The following is a 15,641-nucleotide window of genomic DNA, read 5'->3' on the forward strand; positions in this document are numbered from 1 at the left end:
ACCTTTCAGCACACCATTGTACACCTCTGACATGTTGGTGGTCATTATGCCGTACCGGGCCCCAGAGTCATAAGAAAGCGCCCACTTGCTTATATCGGGGCAACTCTCGGCAATCCACGTAGACAAATTAACTGTCCTGGTATTGCCCCTCCGATCTTTTCTCTGTGGCAACGCAGCTTTCTCAATTTCGGCATTGATTCCCCTCCAAATTGCATTCATCTTCTCTTCTGTCTTCTGCATGCACATTCTCTTGAACAGCTTGAACCAGTCCTTGTTCTTGAACTTTGAGTAAAAATTGGCTGCCAAATGCCGCATGCACCACCTTGCCTCTAGATCGGGCCACCCCCATTCTGGATCTTGTGCCACCTTCATAAATTCGAGCACACTCAATAGCCTCGTGTTGCGACCAGAGATGATGCAAACATTGGGGCGATTTCAGACAACTGAAATCTTCAAGCAGCATAGGAACCAGAACCAGCTATCTTTGTTCTCGCTCTCCACCAATGCATATGCAATAGGAAGGAGCTGATTGTTTGCATCTGTTGCGATCGCCAACAGGAGTGTGCCCGTGTACTTTCCAAAGTGAGGAAGGTACCATCTATTGACAACACCGGACGACGTTGTTGGAATTCCTGTATAGCCTGCGGGAATGCCCAGAATAAACGGTCAAGTATTTCTTCATTTTGCTCCCTGGGGTGTTGACGTTCTCTCCTGAATACTTGAGTTCCCGGGTTACTTGATGATATCTGATGGAGCAGTCTGGGGGCTAGATCATATGCTTGCTCATATGTGCCATACAGCCTCTGGAAAATGTCCTCCTTGGCATGCCTTGCCTTTCCGGAGCTGACAGAGAAGCCAATCTGATCTTCTGCAGTCTCTTGCAGCGTCTTCACACTAACATTGATGTCTTTTTCCACCACCACTTGCAAGATATGTGACAAATATTTTGCGGTGACGTTGCGGTGCTTAGCCATAGCCCCCACCTGCTCGCAACTATGTGGTTCTATTTTTGAGATATGCCAGGGCTGACATACCCCAGAGCTCTTTCGAGCGATCACTCTCCCCATGCACCCCTCATTCAATTTGACACATATCAGTTTTAGCTGACTTTGATCTGACTGCTTCACTCTGTGCTCCCGAGATATGCTCAATGCATACCTCTTTATTGCCTGGTCAGCGGAAGTCCTTGTCAGGGAAACTTTACCCAACTAGCAGACTATCCTCTCCTAGGCCTTGAACAGACCAAAATTCATTGCTTATGGTCATGGTCTGCAGGAAGTCAGGGTCCATTGGACCTGGGACCGCCCTCTGGGAAGGACCTACTCCTTCTTCATCCGATGAGGATTCGGACGAAGATGAACGAGCATCATCATCCAACGCCTCAGGCAATCCCTCCACGTGTTCGCTGATGTCGACGACCGCGGACCAATATCCTGGGTCAACATTATGGTGGCTAGGCATCTGCTCCGATGGGTCGATGCTAGGAGCAGCGGTGATGGCAAGCTGCTCCGACAGGCCGGTGCTAGGGCCTGCGGTGATGGACCGCTGCTCTTCTGCAGCGCTCCTACTGCTTCCAGCATCATCAGTAGCTGAAATAAACTTCACATACACCATCGGCCGTCCGTACATAGCAGCACCAGGTGTGCTTGCAAACCTCATGTACGTACGCCAATTTGTATCATTTTTTACCTCCCGCAAACCCCAACGGGGAGGTCCATTCCCTTCTACGACGATAAGAGCCTCAACCGTCATCCTCTGTCCACGCATCCCCTGATCAAATGGGGTTCGGATGATTTTTCTTACATCCGCAAATGCTCTATTGACCATATCTATCACTGCAACTTCCATCGAGTCGCAGTTCGAGAAATCCACCCCACCAAATTCGTCACGTACGACGTCCCCACAGTACACTACCAAATTTTCCATCGTACCTACCGCACAACCAGATTTTTAAAATAATATTAGTAACATCCTACCTTAAATCATATTACTGTTTTAATAATTTCATTACAACACATATTCTAACATGGCGGTAAGACTTTACGAAAATAATTAATCCTTCATTTTCTAAATAATACGGCAAAAAATTACACAAGACAAAATATTAAAGCACATCATATATATACCTTAATTTGCAGATAGATATTCTTCCAAATAATAATTTACGCGCCACAACAATCCAAGTAATAACAGTGAGAGAGCGTGTGCATACTTCAATCCACCTAAAATACACATTAAAAAATATAGTTAAAGCATGTTCCTAACATACGGTTATTAGCTCAACAAATTGCTCATCTCTTTAATTTTCAGCCATACATGCAATAATAGTATGCTGCACTACGTGTTGTTCTATTTCAAAAATTACATCCAAAATCTCACTCGCTAATACAATGTTGCTTTCCTAATTACTAGAGTAAAATATACTACACTACACCACAAATGGCAACAGCTAACTTATGCATGTACGAATAAAATTAGCGATTTATAAGAACTCACCTTAATTTTCTTCTTCTACTGCTTCGTGCACTCAATTAGCGGCTCAATCAGTGACTCAATCAGCCAATCAATCACTAAATAACAATGGCCTGGCTGTAGTGCTTCGAGCTTGTCTTCTGTGAGCTCTCGTACGCCGAAAGATGAGAATAGCATGCACACGTATGAGAGGAATGGCCTGGCCAGATGCTCCTTATAAAGGACGTGAACCAACCACTTTCGGTGGTCAAGTTCTTGTACCAGCGGCGCACGTCGTCTCATGTCGGAGAATCATACAATCAATTTTCTGTACAACTACAATCTCTAACATAGCTGAAAGTACAAAAACTAGTGCCAAATAGACTCAAACCGGATACATTAGCCTCGGAATCACAGACAGGGTGAATCTGAGACAGTCTGCGTGGGAATCAGCGCCGTCAGCGTCGAAATCAGCGATGTCAGCATCGAAATCAGCGCCGTCAGCGTGGGGAGGACTGTCGGCCAGCAGCACATGCCACCACGGGTGGTGGCGGCAGGCCCGCCATGTCGGCGTGCCGCCACCGGCTAGGGCGGCAGGCTACGGGAGGTTGACGGCCGACTGAGGGAGGGCGACATGCCGCCACGCCTGACGGCGGCAGGCCCTGCCGCCACCGGCTGCGGCGGCTGGCACCACGCGTCGGCTGGCCGTGCTGCCGCCACGGCAGTTTTGCCAATTCCATTCAGAGGTGGTCCTTTTTGACATTTCAGTGGGGCAGGTGGTCCTTTTTGACAAAATTTCCGCTGCCTCTTCGACCGCCTGAGAGCGGAAAGCTGCAGCTTTGCTTCGGTCCCGCCTGCCTGAGCGGCAAGCAGCAGCTCCGCGCTGGTAGCCTCCCACCGCCCCCACCTGAGAGCGGCAAGCAGCAGCTCCACGTCGGTCGCCTCCATCAACTGCGTGTTGTGGTGCAGCGCTGCGACGGTCGCGGCATGATGGAGTGCAGCGCCGCGCCGCCCATCGTCCGCCCCCTCTTTCGATTGCTCCCACAGTTATCATCCTCTGCATCCCACCGTACTTCTCTATTCGGGGGGCTAATCGGGGAAATCCAAACCCGAACCCGAACACAAATTTTCGGGTACCCGAATCATCGGGTACCAATTTTCTTGCAAGAAATTTAGGTGTCTTTTCTTCAAACCCGAATTTCCAATAGCCCGAAAAACCTGACCCGAATAATTCGGGTTACCCGAACCCCCAGCGTGGGGCCGCGAGCCGCTTCAGGCTCCACGCGGCGTTCGGCCCCAGCAAACCCACCCACACCTCGCAGGGTTCTCTTCTTCGCTCGCAGGCTCATTGCTACTTATACACAAGCACAGTACACAGCAAGCAGCGGCACTTCCTCCCCTACCCCGATCGAGCTCCCCACGCACACACCACCCTGTCCCTGGCAGCTCAGTTCACAAGCGCATCGCGTCCTCGAGTGTCAGCCGGAGGTGGTGAGCAGTTCCAGGGTCCAATCTTGTTGAGTAAGGCGATCCATTCCTCTCCCTCTTCTCTGTATCTTTTTCTCCATCCTCTGTTTGGTCGTCATGGCTGAGAGGTTGATGTGTTCGATGGAATGTCTAGGAGAGGAGGTTCACTTAGTTTCCCTTGTGTTCTAGGTTTTCTGCCCGGTAAATTCTTTCCGAATGTACTTGTTTTGTTTGCCACTGGATGTTTTGTCTCCTTCATCCGCATTCGCTATCCCCAATTTTTTGGTTTTATTGTGGAAATGATTCTACTGTCAGTGGCCATTTCAGTTGGTCGATCGATCTGGAAACTCAACATTGGTGTTGTTTATCTGCAGGCTGGAGTAAGGGGACGATGGGTACAGATGACGCGGCAACTTGCCGCACCGTCCTCTGCACCTTGCTACTACTCACGTTGAGCTGCGACTGCCTGGCGGCAGATTTGGATCTGGCTAAGACGGCAGTGCTAGAGGTTAACACGTCATGGGTAGCCGCCAGAAAGATCCCTCAGACACTCTTTGGGTTGTTCTTTGAGGTGATGGTTTTCTTCTTCTTGGTCCACCCTCTCACAGTTGCTTTAATTTCTATCCACCGTGAGTGTTGTGTATTACCCACACCATTAATTATAACTAGCCACTGATTCTTTATCCTAGGAAATCAACCACGCTTGAGCTGGAGGAATTTGGGCGGAGCTTGTCAGTAACAGAGGTAATGCCAGTGCCACTCGATCTCTGCTCTTGTGTATGCCTCTTGCTCTCTGAAAAATGTTTCACAAAGGGCTGGATGCACTTGACCAAAACTTGGATTGCTTGGTTCCAAGGAAAAAAGATAGATAGTTCCAGATGCCATGCACTGACTTAACATGTCAGTAATACGCCTGACATTGTAACAAGGATTCATATAGGTTGAATAGCTTGTATATCGAAATAAGCGAGCACAGTGCCCTTTTTGTGGAACTGAAGCTTACAATATCTTGTGCACAGTACAATCACACAACAGATTTCTGTTACTGTTATATTTATTCCCGTTCTTTCACACTGTTTGTTGCCTGTTCCCTTAGGTAGTTCTGTAATAACTGAAGAACAAAGAAATCATTATTGCAACACATAACAGTGGTGAAAGGGAAAAATTAGCCTCTTCCTTTTTATAACCTGTTAGTAACATTTCATTTATAGCCACGTACTGACTGTTGCGGAATTTATGCTTTAGGTTTTGAAGCAGGAGGGCTTAATACTCCTTCAAACATAGATCCTTGGTCCATCATTGGGGATGAATCTTCCATATACGTGCAGACTGAAAGAGCATCTTGTTTCAGTAAAAATGTCATTGCTCTAAGGATGGAGGTTCATTGCGACGAGTGTCCAGCTGGCAGCGTTGGAATTTATAACCCAGGATTCTGGGGCATGGTACGATTTATTTTTCAATGTATATGTGGACTGGAACATGAGCATGAAAATATAATTCATAAAACAACAATTTAGTTGGTAGTTTACAACTAAATTTAGTTGGTAGTTTACAACAATTTAGTTGGTAGTTTTCTCTGAGAATCATTTCAACTATTTCCCTCTGGTTTTGTGTTTAACTTGGCAATTTCAACTTCCAGAATATAGAAGAAGGGAAGACCTATAATCTAGTCATGTATATCAGATCAATGGAACCTGTGGAGTTGACTGCTTCACTCACATGTTTCGATGGATTACAAAATATCGCATCAGCTGATATAGTGTATATATCTTCCCTAATGAGATAAGATGAATTTTCAACTTGTTAATTTTCTCCACTAACTGCGAAAGAATGCATACTGCATGGTTGCAGAGATAATAATGTGTCATATTGGCGAAAGATAGAACTCCAATTATTTGCTCGAGGAACATGCAGAACTTCAAGATTTGAGTTAACAACTTCCAAGAGGGGGGTCATATGGATAGATCAAGTGTCACTTATGCCTTCAGATACATATAAGGTGAATTGCTTTTTTATCCTTTGTCTTGGTAGTGGCTACTGACAATCACAAAGGCATGATGTGATCTGAAAACAGCTCGTAAAGATTCTACCAAAATGTATATTACCTCAAATCGTAAAACCATATAGAAAGACAGGCTTGTTTTGTTACCTAGCAATAATATGTTCAAGGAAAATCAATCATCAAATTGTTTGACCGTTATTGAAAATCGATGATGACCAATATGTTTGTCCAACAGCTCTCATTGCTGATTAATAGGATCAAACGAAAAACTAATATTGATTTTTGGAAATTTAAGTAATAATAAAAGTGTAATCTTCTTTTTCTAATGCCAGATCATGATTTCTATGAGTCAACTAGAGGCGGTAATCGTCATTTTGTTCTACACATACAGGGCCATGGCTTTCGCAAGGAACTCATACACATGCTTATGGATTTAAGACCACAGTTCCTACGATTTCCTGGTATTTCATATGTTATTGCAATCAAGATCAGCTAATAAAGGCTGCCCGTATATGTTCTACACTTCTAGTGTATTTATGATACTAGTTTATATCCAATGATTTCTTGCTACCATTGTAGTTTTTATATCATATTCAGCCATTAGGATTTTGGTGGGTACTAATTAAGCAACTGAACTCAAACCTGAACATGCCTACAGTGACAATCATAAACTTTATCACGTCTGTCAAAGGAACTACTAATGACTGAAGGTCTGAAGCACATAACTGTATAAATACAATGTTGTTGTCTTTGTATTTCAGTCTCCTTTTGTCCAGTAAAATGCATTTTGATGGTTGCAAAATCAAGTGAAAACTGACAAGGTTTGATGTGCAGGATAGATAGAGTAGGTCTATATTGTGCCAGGTACTGTCTTTATGTATGCCCCCTTAGGCGATAGCAGTAGCCCACCTTATTATTACATAACAGTGAAAATACATTTGATCGACAGATCCCTAATGTTCTTGTATGTATCAAGTTAGCTGACCCTAAAAACAAAAAAATGCAGATGGTGTGTGTGCCCGGCAGACAATTTTTTTTTAATTTTATCTTGGAGCATATTCCAAGAAATGGAAAACATAAGAATCTAACACTACTTTACAAGAACAAGTTATAATTGAGCACACAGTTCTTTTTATATTAGTGTCCTATGCAACCTTCTCTTTTACAGAATTGTGGACTTGACATGTTATGCTTAACACATACTTACATGGTTGCCCATTTTTTACATTGTAAAACTTATTAATCTTCCTAGTCCAGGTTAGCAGGGACGATACTTGACATGTTATGCTTAACACATACATTTGAAAAGTGGTTAAATTTTTTCAAATTTTACGACAAGAAAATGACTACCTTACTATGATGGTATATGGTACCATATTTCTCTATATTTTTCGTACGGATACCATAATGGGTACTTTCTAGACAGAAATGAGTTTAGGCCACCAACTTTTCAACAATTCTCCAACTCTATTTTAAAAAAAAATTCTCCAATCACATATGCTGATATGTCACGCTATTTTTTATAGGTGGTTGCTTTGTTGAAGGCGAATGGTTAAGAAATGCTTTTAGATGGAGGGAAACTATTGGTCCATGGGAAGAGAGGCCTGGGCACTATGGAGACGTTTGGAAGTACTGGACAGATGATGGGCTTGGGTATTACGAGTTTCTGCAGGTATGTATTGATTAATCTCGTACTGAGTTCTCTAGGTGTGGCCATATATCTCATACATTTAATTCGGAATGTTATGAAAGCTTGCCGAAGACCTGGGTGCTGAGCCAATCTGGGTTTTCAATGCTGGTAATAGTATTCTTGCTATTTTTTCCATTAGTTATATTTTAGCATGTATTTAATCATCACTTGTGTACCCATTAATTGCTTGAAAATTTTCTCTCGAAATTTAGGGATCAGCCATAATGATGAAGTTGATACCACTACACTTGCACCTTTTGTAAAGGTATGTATTCAATGCGTTAGATCTTTCACTGTATGGGTCGTCCTTAGTGCAGTAGGTTCAATGTTATTTGGATGCATGTACAAAAAACATAAGGCCTCTTTCCTAGAACATGTTTACGGGCATATTAAAATCAGGTAAGTTAGGTGGCCTTGTCAAAATAAATCATTTACAGACTAGTTTATGGGTATGGGATTTGAATGACAACCACTGTGTCTGCTTGATTGAACATGTCTCAAATGGAAAAGATAGTTGTCATAACAAGCCAAGCTTGAAAAATGGTTCTTCAAAGCAAAAAAAAAAAGGACATGCACATGGGAATTAAGTAGGGGCCTAGTGTGTCACCTAAGTTACTGTCAATTTCCTTAAATATTAGTAGTCCTTCTGTTATTTACCTCATAGTAGATGCTATCATATCTATATAAAAATTAGTTATATGCATTTCTCATGATTTTAAGTTTGCTTTTTTTCTTGCCTTGCTATAGGATGTATTGAACAGTATTGAATTCGCTAGAGGAAGTTCAGAATCAACCTGGGGTTCCATTAGAGCTGCAATGGGGCACTCTGAACGATTCCCGTTGAAGTATGTTGCAATTGGGAATGAAGATTGTGACAAACAACTTTACCAGGGTAATCTTTTTTGTCAATAAAAATAAGTAAACTATAGAGGTGTATTTGTTATTGAATACCTTAGTGGTTTCATTAACTTACAAATATATGTATCATCGTGATCGTTTTATTTTGAGCATATTTGAAACCACAATTTTATTTTTATTCTCCATTTCGCTCATAGAAATATGATTAAAAAATGGCAGAAAAATCGAGCCATCCACTTTAGTAGTTAAGGCTCCACTTGACCACTAACATTGGATTTACAAAATTTCATCATAGCTTACAGAACTGTTGTATAGTTCACTTGCTTTGCTGGAGTACTGAAGAGTGAAGAGCTAGTTTAGAATTTTCCACTTTGCACATGATGTTCTTAAGTTCTTTGTTTACAGGAAATTATCTCATGTTTTACAATGCAATTCGAGAGGCCTATCCAGATATTCAAATTATTTCAAACTGTGATGGCTCATCTAAGCCACTTCACCACCCTGCTGATTTATATGATTTTCATGTAAGTTTATTGCATGCAAATTGGTTTGTCTTCTCCCCCTGTTTAGCTTTCACCAGAATTTTCAGTTTTTATTTTATCAATGTGTATCTTAGAATACTTCCTTATTCTATGTAGGTCTATAGCAATGCCACTTTTATTTTTCTCATGAAAGATAAGTTTACCAGGACATCACGCAAGGGTCCAAAGGTATGCATTGGTTTCTACCGGCCTATGGAGTCGTTTATTTCGGTATAGATGGCTCATAGACCTATGTTTCTGACTTTCTAGTGCGTAACTATACCTAGTTTTCCTGATTTATGCAATTTCCATGCTTTTTAGTTTACAGTTCTTGAGAGGAAAATCTTAACTGATCCAACAGTAACAATTGTGAGATTGTTAGCATGTTCTTGAAAATCTTGCATACTATGTCGACTAAAGATATTATAGCTAAGTATGCTGAGATCTTATTTCAGGTATTTGTTAGTGAGTATGCTGTTAACGATGCAACGGATGCTGGCAATGGAAGCCTTCTTGCTTCATTGGCAGAGGCTGCATTCCTTATTGGGTTAGAGAAGAATAGGTAATCTCTCTCACACCTTCCTTCTGTTTTTGAGGATTGGGGGAACACCGCAAATGCATAGGGTTGTCCTTCTATCAAGCATGAGTTCTCCGGATGTAAATCGACATTATCTTTGACAGTTTTCAATGACAAATCTTCTAAATGTGGAACTAAGTAACAACAATTATTTGCTGTGAGTTAATGAGATGAGTCTGCCATTCTCCTTTGCAGTGATATCGTCCACATGGCGAGCTATGCTCCACTCTTCGTAAATGACAATGACCGCTCGTTAGTACCGACAACTTTGTGCTCTATTTCATACTAGCATTCTTGTTGATGACAGTTTCAGTGATTATGTCTATATGTAATGATCAGCTGGAACCCAGATGCAATAGTCTTCAACTCCTGGCAACAGTATGGAACTCCTAGTTACTGGATGCAGACATTTTTCCGTGAATCAAGTGGTTCTGTGATCCATCCTGTGAGAATCGCTTCCAGCTACTCTAGTTCATTGGCAGCATCTGCAATCACCTGGAAAGACGATGAGGATATGTTCCTGAGGATAAAGGTAAACTCAGTGGTTCCGATTTTCCTAGCCTGCATGTGAATGCTTCAGTTCATTAGATAAAGGGTAAACTTGCCTTGATATTTGAAATGGCCCAATCCATACGCGACAATACGCAATTACTTGAACATTTACATACGTGCATAACAACCCAGTCAACATGGTTTCTACTGCTGGAGTAACATGTTTAGATCTAAGAACTTGGTACTGATCTTCTGCAGATTGTAAACTTTGGTTCGCATGCTGTAAACCTAACAATATCTGCAACTGGACTTCAAGCTGGTGTCGATACGGCAAGATCAACTGTGACTGTTCGATCACATCCAGTGATTTGCTTGATGAAAACTCGTTCAGTGACCCAAATAAGGCAAGCTGATGCCTTTCCTTTGCTTATGTACTTTTGGTTTCATACATTATACACTATATTTGTTGTGTAACAAGAGATGGTGCAGGTTGTGCCGGTTCGCAGCGGTCTACCCGGTGCTGCAGAAAAGATGCAGGCCTTGCTGGTTCCGTACTCGCTCACATCCTTTGACCTGGCTCTGGATCAGTACGGCGGGCTGGTAGCTGAGATGTGAAGCAGTTGTTATTATATTATAGTTTTACACGAGGTGGAAATAGGACTATTTCATGAGGTATATTGAGGCGTGGTGCATGAATTGGAGTATATGAAGTGCTCTTTCGGGGTTCCTTCAATAAGTTAATAAAATAAATGCTTTCTGGTATCTGCCTATCAGGGCTCATGTGATCCTGCTAATCACATTTGTGAGCCATCTAGTTTCAGCGTAGTTTGTTCAGATTACTTTCTAGACTGTAACTTTATCTGGTTTGATGCTTTTCCAGATTAAGTATACTATTTTGGAAAAATCTCACATTTGTCAACATTTATTCCTCCCGTTTGATATGAGAGCTGAAGTGTCAGCGTGATTGCACGCAGCACCATGGCTCAGTAGCGAAAATCCATCGGCAGTTTCTATTGCAGCAGTATGTACAAAGAGGGGGTTGAAAGGTTATTGCTTAGCCCTGTGCACTATTTTTCTTGTTCTAATTAACGAAAAACCATAGTTTAGCTCATTAATTTTACGCGCCGGAGAGCTGCCGGATGATGCTGTAGTGTTTTTTTTTTAAGAAGGCAGATCCTCGACAAATGACTTTTTCGCATGGACGGGACCTCTCCTGCATGTGCAAAACTGAATGAAACTCAGGGAACAAATATCGATCGAAGTAGAAAAATGGGAGAACCTAACGGATGCACGTGACTTTCCGCGTACTGAACAATCGCTGCGTTCGCAAATCGCAGAGAAACCCCAGCATACTATTTTTTTATTTTTTATTCCATTATTGAGAGTATTGACTTGACAAAACTAGTACTTTTAGATAGACAATATACTTGGAAAAATCGCAGAGAAGCCCCAACATACGAAAAATTAGATAGAATTATTGCCATTATCGAATGGGAACAAAAGAATTCTCTAGTGTGTCCATTAGGGCCCTAACTAGATCTGGTTGCGATCATACTCTTCTTTTGAATTCGGGTCAACAACCCTCACTAGGAACAAATTGAATTTCTCTTTTGAACTGTCTTGATTAAAACATGATGGTTCTTTTTTAGATGGTAGCAAAGAATTGACATCTATTACTGAAGGTATTGAAGCGATGGAGACATGGCAGAATAAGATCCGCCACCTTCAACAATACGGTGGGGAACGTACCATAAGTTAGCTATCTGCAGGGAGCTCATCCTCCGGTTCGACAAATCCCGCGAGGAGCGCACGCTAACACCGTATGAAGCCTGGCTGCACAAAGTGCTGAAGTTGTCCCACCTTGGCTACGCATCCCTTGAGCGCACAATCGCGCGACAGAGGGCTAGGATCGCTAACCTAAAGGCTGGCGATGCCAATATGGTGGTCTTCCATCATCACTGCTCCAACCGGCGACAGAAGAACCACATCCACAACTTTATGGTGGGTGACCAGGTTCTCAACCACTCCATGGAGGTGGCAGAGGAGGCTTTCACCCACTTCGACGCCCTGCTTGGCTCGACAGCCGACCGTGATTGCACCTTAAACCTGGAGCAGCTGATCGATCCATCTACGGGACCTAGCTGAGCTCGACGAGCCCATTCACTAATGCCAAAATCTAGGCTATTGTCAAACGCCTGCATGCAAGGCACCAGGAACTAGGAACTGACGGATTCACCGTTGAATTCCTTCATGCCTGCTGGCCCTTGGCGAAGCAGGACGTGCTTGCGGTCTTCCAAGAGCTCAATGATCTCCGGGGTAGAGGATTCCACAAGCTCAACCAGCCCTGCTCACCTTGCTGCCAAAGCGCCCGGACACCGAGACTCTTGGAGATTACCATCCCATTAGTCTGGTTCACCTCATTGTTAAGGTCGCGGCGAAGGTGTTGTCGCCGCGCTTGACTCCCAAGCTTGATCGCCTCGTCAGTAAGAACCAAAACGCGTTCATTGGAGGACGCAGCCTCCATGACAACTTTGTCCCCGTCCATGCACCAGCTGCACCAACTGCGTGCGTCGAGAGTGCTGCTAAAACTCGACCTCACCAAGTATTTCGACACCATCTCCTGGGCTTTTCTGTTTGAAGTCCTCCGGCGGTACGGATTTGGCGCCAAGTTCTTGGATAGCCTAGCGATCTTTCTGACCTCTGCGAGTACTCGCATTCTGTTGAACAGATGCCCTAGGCCACCAATTTGGCATCGTCGAGGACTATGACAAGGGGATCCCCTGTCGCCGCACCTATTTGTGTTGGCGTTCAACACCCTCGGGAGGCTTATCATGCACGCTGTCGATGTCGGTATCTTGTTGCACCCGACAGAGGCCATCCCGGTGGTATACCTATATGCCGACGACGTGGTCATGTTTTGTCACCCAGGGCCAACACTGCAGCCCTCAGGTCGGTCCTACACTTGTTCGGCAGAGCCTCAGGGTGGCAAAAGCTCCACGACTTTTCTCAATTGCGAGCGAGAGGACACCACGGTGATCACGGCATCACTTGACTGCTAGCTAGCGGAGCTGCCGTTGACCTACCTGGGCATACCGCTCACGCTCTATCGCCCTACCAGAGGGGAAGATGTAGCCATTGGTGAACAAAACCGCGACCAAGCTTCCAACCTGGAAGTTTAGGCTTTATGGACCATTGTGGGAGACTTGTCCTTGTGAAATCTGTGTTGCCAGCGATACCCCTACATCAAATTCTAGTACTACCGCCGCCTAACTGCATTCTCAAGCTTCTAGAGAAAATTCATAGGGTTTTTTTGTGGGATGGCTGAGCTGAAGCCAACGGCGGACACTGTCACGTCAATTTGGGTGTTGTGAGCCAGCCACTATCTCTTGGCGACCTATGTGTTCATGACATGGAGAGGACCGGGCTGGTATTACGGTTGCGCTGGCTATGGTACAACAAAACGAACCAGGAAAGGGCATGGAATTGTCTGGAGATGCAATTATGGCACCAGGAACAGAGCCTCTTCATCGCCTCGACACACATGATCGCCGGTGATGAGCGCATGGGTAGGTTCTCGGAGGACCGATAGATCGACGAGAACTCCGTCTATCAAATCGCCCCGAGCTATACGCTTGCATCCCTGGCGTACACGACATCCATGGCGTACTTGGAATCCGCGAGCTGGCTAGTACCTAATGCCCTGGAGAAATGTGGAGCCAACTATCCTCGCAGACCAGACCGATCAGCTCATCTGGCGTTGGAGCACTAATGGTCTCTACTCTGCAAAATTCTGCTACCTAAGCATGTTCTAGGGCTCCAGTTCTTGCAGCTCTTGAAGGTTCGTTAGGAAAACTTGGGTGCCTCCACGCGTCAAGTTTTTCCACTAGCTGACAAACAAGTACCAGTGTTGGATGGCAGAACGACGACACATACTACAATACCACCCTCGGTGCCTACTGTGCGATCAAGAACCTGAGTCAATGCAGCACCTCATCTAGGCTTGCCCCTTCTCGAGGCAGGTCTAGTATGATACCATGTCTTGGCTACGGCTCGCCTGTGGGCCACCTATCAATGACCCTCCCTCAACGACTATTGGGCAGCCGCGAGACAGGACACGCCGAAACCAATGCGCAAAGGCCTAGAAACTGCAACACTGTTCGGCCTTAGTTGATCTGGAAGCACTGCAACCCCGTGTCTTCGACGAGGAACGACCTTCAGTCCAGAGTGTGAACGAGACGACAAAAGAAGAGGCGGTGCTATGTGCCATAGCTGGGGTGCTCGGCCTTGAGCTGGGGGCTCGGCCTTCATACCATCTTGCATGTAGACTGGGATGTGCACTAATTTCTCCTAGAACCAAGCTGTAATTCAAACTCTCCTTCATTGCGATGAAAAGAAACACAATGTCATTGCGTCTTCTCGAAAAATGTTAAGAAGAGATGAGGTGTCTAAATTGGTTCAACGGGTCAAAGTCAAGCATATTCAAGTGGGTGGTGATAATACGAAATATTTCAATTTAACTGTAAATGGTAAACATGGAAGGAAAAAGTATTTTTCAATTAGATTAAGAGTAAGGGATGATAATTGGTACATAGAACCTAGAATGAGATCTCGGAGTATATAAAAGTCTTTTCGGTCCACCACGTCATAATTATTGTGTGATGGATGGGTCTGTCATACATGATATTAATACACTATCTGCTGCTGAAAATGTTATATTAACATTTTAATGAAAAACATGTTCATGACGATGTAATGAAAATGGAAAAGAATAAGTACACAGATACTTAGTTGAAATATTTGCAAGCTTTAGAAGCTTTAGAGCTTCCTCTTTTCCATTAAATGTCGGTACAATTACTCTCCTCCCGAAGAAAGAGAATGCAACTCAAATATAGCATTATCATCCTATATATCTACTTAATGTTAGATTTAAAATATTCAACAAAGTAGGAATAAATTGTATTTTGGATATACCAAAAGATGTGGTTCAACCAACCCAAGCAGCTGTCATGTTAGGAAGGCATATCCTAGACAGGACACGCCGAAACCAATGCGCAAAGGCCTAGAAACTGCAACACTGTTCGGCCTTGGTTGATCTGGAAGCACTGCAAATCCCGTGTCTTCGACGGGGAACGGCCTTCAGTCCAGAGTGTGAACGAGACGACAAAAGCAGAGGCGGTGTTATGCGCCAGAGCTGGGGTGCTCGGCCTTCGTACCATCTTGCATGTAGACTGGGATGTGCACTAATTTCTCCTAGAACCAAGCTGTAATTCAACCTCTCCTTCATTGCAATGAAAAGAAACACAATATCAGTGTGTCTTCTCAAAAAAAGTTAAGAAGAGATGAGAAGTCTAAGTTGGTTCAACGGGTCAAAGTCAAGCATATTCAACGGAATATTATTTTTTTAGAAACACAGTACAAACGCAGGCGCTCACATACACGCGTGTACACTCACCCCTATGAACGCACACACGCACACCCTACCCCTATGAGCACCTTCGAAAGACTGAGCCGGCGGATTGGATCTTGAAATTGACGAAGTCACCACAGGCGCCTCGCTGTCGACGGGAACGTCGCCTCCCACTG

The 15,641-nt window shown here is 43.9% G+C and overlaps 1 pseudogene; it reads left to right on the forward strand.

The window, feature by feature from the left end:
* Nucleotides 1-3,811: 3,811 nt before the first annotated feature.
* LOC124699227 lies at nt 3,812-10,684 on the forward strand (annotated as a pseudogene).
* Nucleotides 10,685-15,641: the final 4,957 nt, after the last annotated feature.

This window comes from Lolium rigidum, chromosome 3 (assembly GCF_022539505.1).
Source record: "Lolium rigidum isolate FL_2022 chromosome 3, APGP_CSIRO_Lrig_0.1, whole genome shotgun sequence".
NCBI lineage: Eukaryota > Viridiplantae > Streptophyta > Magnoliopsida > Poales > Poaceae > Lolium > Lolium rigidum.